Below are 10,108 nucleotides of genomic sequence, written 5' to 3' on the forward strand. Positions count from 1 at the left end.
AGGTGGAGCAGTAGCTGTGTTACCCGGGTTGTGTGTACCTCGTGTCTATTTGCATACAGATTTCACAATGTAGTTGTGTACTGACAGAAAGCTCATGGAAAGAGAAAGACATGAGTAAATCTGCTTCTGTATTTCAACTAAAATTTAAATCTCCCATTTTGCAGCAGAAGTTGATTTTTTTCATTTCACAGAGCATACTTGGCCAGCTAGAAGCCTTGGAGCCAAATTTATTCCCTCTTATAATGTAGACCCTGAGTAAACTGAGTGAGTAAAGGTCAGATCACCTGTATTTCAGCATTTAACAACATGCTTTCCATAATGAAAAATCATCTGCAAGTGAGGAAATAATGAAGAAAACAAACACAACCACATCCACTGGAAGCAATGCCCGTTTTCATTCCGACTGCAGTGGATCGGACTCAGGGCAATCACGAATACATCTGAAAAATTTCCTCTCCTTGTCTGTCCTACTTTTCTGTTTCCTCATAATTTAAAAACCTCGTCATCAGGCTGATTTTGGAGGCACCTAGCTGCCAAGGACTGGTGTTTGATAGGGAAATGTGCTGGGGAGAGGAGAAGCTGAGTTCTTCTCTTGAAATTCTGTTCTGAGTTAGGGTTTCTGTTAGAATTCTGATATGGGCCTGAAATGAAGTAAAAGAAAATGGGTTCTAGGACAAAGGTGCCAATGTCAATCAGCAGAATCTCTTTAAGCAGAGAGAGTATTGGAAATGTTTTGGGGGTATTTTTTGTGTTTCCCATTCATATTAAGTATCACTCTCATCATGGTAGAGATGTCAAATGAATGACAGGCAGGAGATGAAAAGGAAAAAATAAAGGCAGACTAGGAGTAAGTGTTAATTAAAATAGGATTTGGAACAATCAGGAAGTTCTTTCATATCTGCTGCATGTGAACCTTCCTTTAAGAGCCACTTTGGTTTGATTTACTTGACTATTGGCAATTATTTATAGTGGATATTTCAATGTGATAAGGTGCCTGAAATTTGATCAATCTGTGACCCGACTTTGTGCTGTCAATACTCTGAACTCACAGACTTGGCATGAACATCTGTCTGCTGAAAATTAAGACTTGGGAATGAGTGTTTTACACTACAATCCTTGTGGGTCTCTTCCAGCTCAGAATGTTCTGTGATTCTGTGACTCCCTGTCTGCTGGCAAACCTGGGAATGGAACAAGTGACATCCCAAAAGCTGCGTTTCGTTTCCTTGGAATTATTTAGCAGGTTCTAGAAGCGGGTGACAGTCTTAACTTTAGGGAAAAGAAACCACATGAATATTTACAGAATTGCTGGAGGGAAAAAAATATCTAATTGGTTGTTGACTAGAATTTGATCCCAAAGTGAAGAGACTTTGAAGTTTGTATGTGTACAAACACACACAGGTTTGTGTGTATGTACAGATGTATCGAGACAGAGCTGTAGAGAATTTGGAGTGATGTGTGCATGTATAGATCTTATAGGTGTGTGTTTGTGTGCATGTGTGCACACATTCCTGCAGAATAAACCCTATTTATCCTCTCAATATTTAATAGAAAGGTTTGTGCAGTTTCACATCAGCCTAAGAGGCTCCTTTGATCTGAGAGCTGCTGCCAGTTGTTGGGAGTTGTTTGGGAAGCTTTTTGAGGCGGAGCATAGCGAGCAATGATAACTCAGGCTTATTTTTGTATCATCAGAATGTTTAAGCCCTCAAGTTCTGTTAAGCTGGTGATTTGTTTTGCTTTCCCCAAATGAAATCCCCCTTGAAAAAGCTAATTTAGCAACTGAAGTGGATCATTGTACAGAGCATTAGGGCCGCCAGTGGTAATAGCAAATGGTGAAGCTGGAATTCAGGCACCACTTTCCCTTATGATTTGGTTTATTTTACAGCACCTGCAGAAGTTCCTCTTGCCCCACACACAGCCCTGCTGAAGGAGCAGAGTTCTGTCTGTGCTGGCAGCAGCAGTGCTGGGGAAGGCAGGAATTGTCATCATCCCCCAGTGACTCCTCAGTGAAAGGTGCTGGCTGCAGACTCCCAGCCAAGTGGCTTCTGGGGAGGATAATCCCCCACTGTATTCTGGGCTTCCAGCTGAGACCCAAACCCAAATTATAACGACTATTAAGAGTTTTCTGTGGCTCAGCTTCAGTTTCACAGCTACTGCTGTGGTTTAACAGCAAGTTGGGAGCCAGAATATAAATACTGGATTTTCCTTCCTGGAACACGTGCACTTTGATAGAGTGATTTATTTTTATGGGATAAGAGTCTGACATAGTCGTTTAAAAAGGAGTGAACTGGTTGAATGATTCCTTCTCTCCCGCATGGGAAGGCCTCACAGTACCAATCCTGGGCTAGACAACCTTCTCCAGGGAACAGCATCCCACCTTGGGCATGTCTGGAGGGAAAAGCTTTCCCTAAACAGGAAAAACCCTAAAACCTTGGTAAAGGTTGGGAAAGAAAGGGAGACATCAGTAGTTCATTCCCATTTCACAAGGAATTTACCCAGGAGCAGGAAGCATGCTGCCAAACAAGTATGAAATGCTGTAAGAGCACTTTGTAATCAAAGTATCTCAGATTTAAGAAAAAATATTGTAGGATTTCACCAACCTTTTTTTTACCAAACAACTCTCCACAGTGTTTGTTGGGTGGAGTTTGCAGAATTATATCCTTTGGTGTTCTTGGTATTGGGAAGTCTGAACTGAAGGCACGTGAGATTCTTGGCAAGGAAGTTTCCTATGGTATTTACAAACCCATCTCCTTTCTGAGTATTTCTATTTGAGTAGTTTTTGGAAAAGTGTTGGTAATACCCCAAACATTGTATTGGCTCTTAACTTTACAGCAGCATCACACAAAATGAGGCAAGCCCAGAAAAACAATAATTGCAGATTGATTTATCTGGAGTGGGTGAACTGAAGCGTCAAGGTAGGAGGGTTAACTATTAGAAACACTAAACTGCAAAAGCTGTAGCACAAACTGGGTACACCATGCCTGAGTGACAGGAATCAGGGGAAAGAATCCAGTGGATTTTCTCTTTTGAAATAGCTGGTCCTTGGTGATGCTGGTGAATTCATAATTCCCAAGCACAGATCATTAAAAAAATTAGGCTAATCATATTTTAAATGGGTTCTTCAAACATCCAACACTTTGGTTACTTTCTGATTCTCTCAGTTTGAAAATGAGAGCATTGTCCTTCCAACATATCTGGGATCATCTGAGTCTGTTTGAGCGGGTGAAAGTGAGGAGGGAGTTTTGGCCTCATTTTTCACCTGCTGTGGGTTCTGGTGCAGTGGATGGTTATTATCAAAGGAAAAGAAAACACATTTGTTTAGCAAACTGACTCTCTTTTCCTGATCTCTGAACTACAAATTTGAGCAGGACAAACGTGTCCCTTCACATTGCCTTTACCCAGGGATGAGTGACAGTGAGGCAAATGCAAGGGGACTGAAGGCAAATGCAACTGATCCCAAGGATCAGGTGCCTGTTGTTTCTGCAGCACTTTGGAAATTCGCAGGTCTATATTTATTTATTTTCATAAATTGTGAATTGTGAACGCTGTCTCGAGCCACACAGTTCTAGAAACACTCCTGTGGGTTTTTCCTTAGAAAGCCCTGCATGTAATTTTGAGCTGAGGCTCTTTTCCATTCCCTTTCTTGCATCCTCCTTTTCAAGGATGCCTGTTAAAGGGCTGAAGGTCCTCAGTGGTAACATTTTCCCCTCTTTCTGCGATGGGGATTCAGTTGTCACCCCTGGCTCAGTGCAGTGTTCCCTCTTTGCAGCCCCTTATTCTGGGGGCAGCATCCAGCATCTCCTCATTGCATTTTATTATGGGCTGTTGCACTTGGAGCCTGCTTTGGGATGTGTGGCTCTGGTTTCTCCAATGGATCTCCATTTTCATTCTATTGCAAAAGCTTGCAGCTAATTTTGCCAGCGTTTCAGTGCAGGCTGGATTGGGTGTGCAAAGTGCAAGCATAATTACAGTCGTGGAGGAGGCTCTACACAAATAGTTTGGCTATTTAGGGGCATAATTACCCAGACTGCATTCCCAGAAATAGTTGCTATACACAGATCAGTCCAAATGCTTTCTACAGAGCTGCTCCTCATCCTAACCTGGTTCATTATTATGGAGCCACAACAAAAACCATCTCAAGTGGCATCCGTGGATGCAGCTCTCCTTGCTGAGAACCCATGCGGGAAACCACAGTCTTAATTACATCTTCTTCTAAAAGTATACTAAAATGCTCATAAAAAATTAAGACTATCTTCAAACTTATACCACAATATCACTTGGAAAGCTCTAGGTAAAGAATATAATTCAAATACCATTTCTATTATAGGGCACTTTAAAATATACATTTATTTAAATGGCTTGACTGGCTCCTTTTCATAAAGCAGGTCACCCCCAAAAAGGATTATTTTATGTCCCCTGGACACATATGGAGCCAGTGCTTCACACAAGGGTTTTAATGGCAAAAAAATGAAAATTTTTCAAAGCTTTGGCATAAGTGGTTTTATGCCTGGGCTTTGTCAGTACTGGAAGGTGGGGGAAGTAGGGCTAGAAATGAAATTGAGTGAAAAGTAAAAGAAAGAAAGGAAACATTAAAAGATGCAAAATACGGGAAAAGACCAAAAAAAACCCCTCATGCTAACAACAGGAGGGAGAGACCTCCTTCCTGAGACGTTCATCAGTTCAATCAGGGGGTGTAGTGCCTGCAAGCTGGGAGTACACTTTGAATACTTCTATTTTTTTAATGTTTGTTTTGTGGGGGGCTTATTCTGGTGTGGCAGATGTGATTTCTGATGTGGTGATGTACGTGACCTGATCCCAACAGCCAGGTTTATTCTCATCAGAACGATGCCATCAGGCACAGAAGTGTTAAAACCTTATGAGAAGGACTAAATGATCCATTATGTTTTAGCAACTGCAGCCTCATTTCCTACCTGCTGCTCCTTCTGTGGTCACTCTGAAGCAATTATTCAGATAAAGTGGTAAACAGGCCATTGATGAGAGTCCATCAAGAAATCATTATCCCACTAGAAGCAATGTACTGGTTGTTAAACAGAATTGGAACGTGTGGATGCAAAAATATTTTTCTTACTTTTTTTAGCTTCTTTTTTGACAGGGAGGGCAGAAGGGGCTGGAGGGCTGTCACCACATTGTCTGAGGCCTGGTAGGTGAGGTGCAGTGGCACACTCTCCACTTGGCACTGCCCATGCCATGGGCTGTGGCTGTGCAGCCAAGGGCCTGAAAGTGCTGACAGTGGAGCAACAGCAGCTCAGGCTGTTACAGGTGAGAGACAGATTTTTTTTATCTGTCTGTCTGTCTACCTGTCTATCTATCATCTGTCTAACATCTCTTATCTACTATCTCATCCAGCTATTTATAAATCGTGCCCCATTGCCTTGCATACAGCAGAAATTTGTTGTTCCTGCAACATCCTGGGGAAAAAATCCTGACTCTGAAGAGCAGCTCTAGGAAATCTGTCCAGTCTGAATTGCTAAGAAGGTAGGGAAAGCCAGGCAGGATTTGACTGGGACACCTGGATTATCATCTAAATGACAAGGTAATGAAGGCATTTGTGCTGTGAGCTCTTTCTTGCTGAGCAATGCTGTAATATTTTATTTAATGGTTTATTGTGGACATCTCATGATTTAACATCAGTGAGCTGATGTAACATCAGCAGGCAGAAATAGCTGGGCATGTGTATGGGGAGCAAGGGACAGAATGTGGGCACCTGCTCCCTAGCCAGATTCCCACTCTAATTTTGGATACCCTTTTAAAACATTATTTATTTTACATGCAAGTTATCAACCCAAACATTCCAGATATGTTTCCTTTTTATAAACCTGTAACTCTTACTGACTTTCTCCCTCCAGTCCAGCTGCTGTCTAAGTCAAAGTGTCTCCCTGGTTCTGTGGTGGCTGATGGTGTGGATCCCATTCCGTGGGCATGGAGCTGACCTCTAAAACTTGTGGTTATGTGCTGAGGTGACAGTACATGAAAAGAAACATAGTTATCTTTTCCTCATCTCTTCAAGAAACAAAGACCAAGTAAAGCAGGAAAATATTGGTTCAAAACAAAAGTAGACTCTGAAAAAGAGCTTTACATACAATATTTCTGGAGCTTAAAGCTCCTTCTCCAAACATCCCTCCCTCCCACTTTGCTCCAGGCTGGGCTGTGGGGGTGGATCCCAAAGGAGTGCAGGTAGGGAATAATTACTGACCCTTTTCCCCACACCTGGACACAGGCGTGACTGCACTGGTTTGTGTCCTGAAGGGATCCTCACTAACCCACACTAAACCCTGACCAGAATAAAGGATTTCAGGCCTCCCTGTGCCACTGAGGGCTTTAATCAGGACAAAGTGGCACTGCCAGAAACCTTCCTGATGGTCAATCAAGGCAATGTAATGCAGCAGCTCAGCCTTTTTTCAATATGTTCTTCCTTCCTTTTTAAAAACATTTCTTTAATCTGATAAAATAAATATGTAGTATCTCTTACCATTTGTTTTCTCCAAGGGAACTTTATTTTCCCATGGCTATGAGTTGTGTGCTTATAAAAAACCTCCTTGTTTAAAGGCCATGATTACTGCTGAAGAAATCCTATGGAATCTAAGCAATGGGTTTGTGCAGAGTGAGACACAGTATGTCCCAAAGAAATAGGCTACAGTTCCAAATTGAGAACATTTTGGTGCCTTTTAAAATTAATTTTTTGTTTGTTTGTTTTTTAGAGTGCTAGCCTCTTCTGTCTGCAGAAGCAGGTGAGGAACCCAAGAGTGATGAGGCTGCTGTGACACCAGTGGCACATTCAGCACAAGACCTACAGCACTTTCAAGCTGGGAAAGAGAGTCCAGGTCAGGAACAAACATTTCCCAAAGCTCTTAACAGATGAAGGTTCTGGGATTGGCACCTGAGCACAGACATCCCAGAAATTCCTTTTCAGCCCAACCCAGAACAAACACAAGGTGTCAGCACCAGCAATTACAATAATAACAAAAATGGTCTTTTCTAGTGTGCAGTGCCCTGGGTCATGGATGGGAGCCTCCCCCTTTTGGTGGTACAGGTTGGTTTTGTGTCACTCCCTTGAAGGGCTGAATGCAGCTGCTGGCAGGGCAAGGAGAACAGCAGAATTCCTGAGGACACTGCCACCCCAAACAGTGTCTGGGGCCCTGGGGAGCTTGGGCACCATCTGGCACAGTCACCCCAGGCACTGCCTGTCCCTGTGTCCGGAGTGTCCTCAGCAGCTGGTCCCTCCCAGCTGGCTGCCCCTGGCCAGGAGGCGAACACATGGAACACAACACAGCTGTAGCCTGAGGCAAGGGCAGGAATGTCCGGCAATGCTTCAAGTCCTCACTCAGGCTGAGCAGAAGGGGAAAACTCCTTTCTTTTGAGAGCAGTCCAGAACCAGGGTAGCTCACACTGCTCCAGCCATGAGGGAAGTTCCACATCCCCTCGGAGCCAGTGCCCAGCTCAATGCCAGGGATCTGTTTGGGCACAAAACCTGCTCTCAGTGTGCCGGGTCTCACCGTGGGACATCAGCAGTGCTCACACAGCACAGGGACTTGTTTAGTCAGCAGAATTAAGCAAGTGCTGAATTAGGGCTTTGCTGTCAGGACTTCACCTGCCAGTGTTGTTTTTTTGCAGGAGGAACATCCCTCATACCCTCAGTTCTGTCCTAAAGTAAAAATACAATATTATATCAATTAAACAAAGTATTTTTTTTCTACAGCTCTATCACTCCAAATGGAGCAGGATGACAGGCAGATCAATGTAGGTCCTGTAATTCAGAACAGGTATTCAGAATTGTTTCAGAGAGAGGAAAACCTTTTCCTCCCACCAGTGTAATTTAAAATTTATGGCTGGGAAAAAGCAGGAGTGGGATGTTTGTGCACATGTGTTGCAGTAACTCTTGCTGATTATCACCCCTGGACTCTTCTCTTTGTTTTTCTTGGATGAACAATATTGGGTATCTGATCCAAACAGAATCCATTCAGAATTGCTGGACTGCTGCACAAAATGGTGGTGTGTTGATAAATGCCTTTTTTTCCCCCCTTGTTGGCAAGTCAGTGTGGTACAAAGATGGGAGCAGGAAAGGATAAACACATGTATGGTGACTGCAGTGAGCAGGTGCAGGGATAATTCCCAACACAGCCTGTAAAGCCCACTGCCATTTGAAGGTGTCAGCACAGTAATGGGAGATGGATGGGAGCAATTCCTGCTGGGGCTCTTGCCAGAAGCACACAGTGCCTGAATCCACACTACTGACACTGCTCTCCCCTCATCTGAGCTGCATTAGAGACGCTGCAAGAAGAGGACTGTGCACAGGGACAGTGGGATGCTGTTAGTGAGTCACATAGGACAGTAACTGGGAACTGAGCAAAGGCCAGGTAGCACAAAACTTGTGTTTGCATGAAAATCAAACCCTCCTTACTCCGTGTGTGCTCTGTATGGTGGGGATGCAGCTGCTCCTGCAGCAGCAGGAAAAGGCCCTTTAGCTGCCCCCATCAGGATGGCAGCACACGTGTCCAAGGGATAGAAAGAGGGAGCACTGATGGACACACAGAAGCCCCCAAATGGAGCACGAATGGGGATCTGCTGCTGCTGGCCAGGAAAGGGTCAGTTTTATCCACTATAAATATACAGATTTGATATATAATGGATATATAAAGGTAAGGATGAATGGAAGTAAGGGAGGACAGACTTAGGAATGGATGGACAAAAGGAAAGAAGGCAGGAGAGTCAGCTGGAAGGAAGGACAAACAGAAGAAAGAATGAACAGGAGGAAAGAATGGGTGGAAAGAGGGACAGAAAGGGACACTAAAGGACAAACAGAAGGAAGGACAGATGGATGGAAATAAGACTGGCAGAATAGAGGGATAGAAGCATGGGCAAAAGGAGGAAGGAAGGAGTGGAGCACAGAATGAAGAACAGAAGGACAGAAAAGAAGATGGAAGGGGTAGAAGGAAGAACATGTATAGACAAAGGGGAGGCAAAATAGGTGGAAAGACAGATGGAAGAACAGAAGGAGGGAGGACAAATGGAAGCAGTGTCCCTTCTTTCTGCCAGAGAGATGGAAGGGAAGGAGGGGTAAAAACTGCTGATGGAAAGATGGGAGAAGAACAGAAAGAAGGATGGAAGGCCAGCAGCAGAAGGAAGGAAAACTGAAACAGCAAACTGAAAGAAGGGAAGAGGCTCACCCACTGTGCCTTGCAGGTCCTGGCCCATTCCACTGTGACGCCAGCAGGGGCGCTGCTCATGCCTGATGTGATGCCCTGCGATGACCTGGGATGGGGTTGTGCTATGGGAGGCAGCGGCAAAATCATTTGAACTTGAGAAGCAAACGTTCTCACAACTTAACAAAGCCCCGGTGGTAATGGGGAGGTTGTGCCAAGTGTTTCAGCGCTGACTGTCACGAGAGGAGTTTCCTCTGGGCCAGAGCTGCACAAAATGGTTTCAGAAGAGAAGAAGCCAGGACAAGGCTTTGCTGCCTGTGCTCCAAGCGCTGCTTTCCCCCAGCAAAGGCAGAACCTTGGCACTCGTTACAACACGACACGAGAGCTGCGGGCAGAGCAATGAAGGCAAAATCTGCAGAGCAAAATTTGGATGCTGGATTCAAAAACTTGCAGTGCTTTTTAAATGTACATTGCAATTCATCCCATGGATGGTCTAGAGAGAGCAAGAGTGACCTATTTGCTTCAGCTCTGAGCCTAGCTCTGGAGAGCTGGGTTTAGTTCACAGCTCAGCCACAGGCTAAAATATTGGACATGACGTGTGCCCTCTTTTCCCTTCTCTAACGAGAGGTTATTATTTCAGTGCCTCACACTGGTGAGAAAAGACAGAATTCAGTAACCTCCCTGTATTTTCAGATACTCTGCTCACAAAGGTCACATATAAATTACAGTAAAAAAGTGCCTATTTTAGGGGATTAAACTGAGTTAACAGACCAGGAAATATTAAAATGAGCAGCTGGCATTAGATCTGGTACCAGTACCTTGGAGAAACTAAAGAAATACCTCACAAACTTCTTCATTTAACATCTGTTTTTGGTTATATCAAGGAGGGACTGGAGCTGTAAATCCAGATCACAGTCCTCAAGAATCACAACAAATTGTCCTTTTCAGCA

At 44.0% G+C, this 10,108-nt stretch overlaps 1 protein-coding gene across 2 annotated transcripts in view; it reads left to right on the forward strand.

The window, feature by feature from the left end:
* The window catches only part of CCDC85A (coiled-coil domain containing 85A), a 215,823-nt gene extending 208,028 nt beyond the window's left edge, over positions 1 to 7,795 (forward strand). For both annotated transcript variants that reach the window (XM_069008883.1, XM_069008866.1), the window contains 2 exons: positions 5,111 to 6,839; positions 7,715 to 7,795. The gene's annotated coding sequence lies outside the window, so the exon portion shown is untranslated. The remainder of the gene's footprint in view (positions 1 to 5,110; positions 6,840 to 7,714) is intronic.
* Positions 7,796 to 10,108: the final 2,313 nt, after the last annotated feature.

Source organism: Aphelocoma coerulescens, chromosome 3 (genome assembly GCF_041296385.1).
Source record: "Aphelocoma coerulescens isolate FSJ_1873_10779 chromosome 3, UR_Acoe_1.0, whole genome shotgun sequence".
Lineage (NCBI taxonomy): Eukaryota > Metazoa > Chordata > Aves > Passeriformes > Corvidae > Aphelocoma > Aphelocoma coerulescens.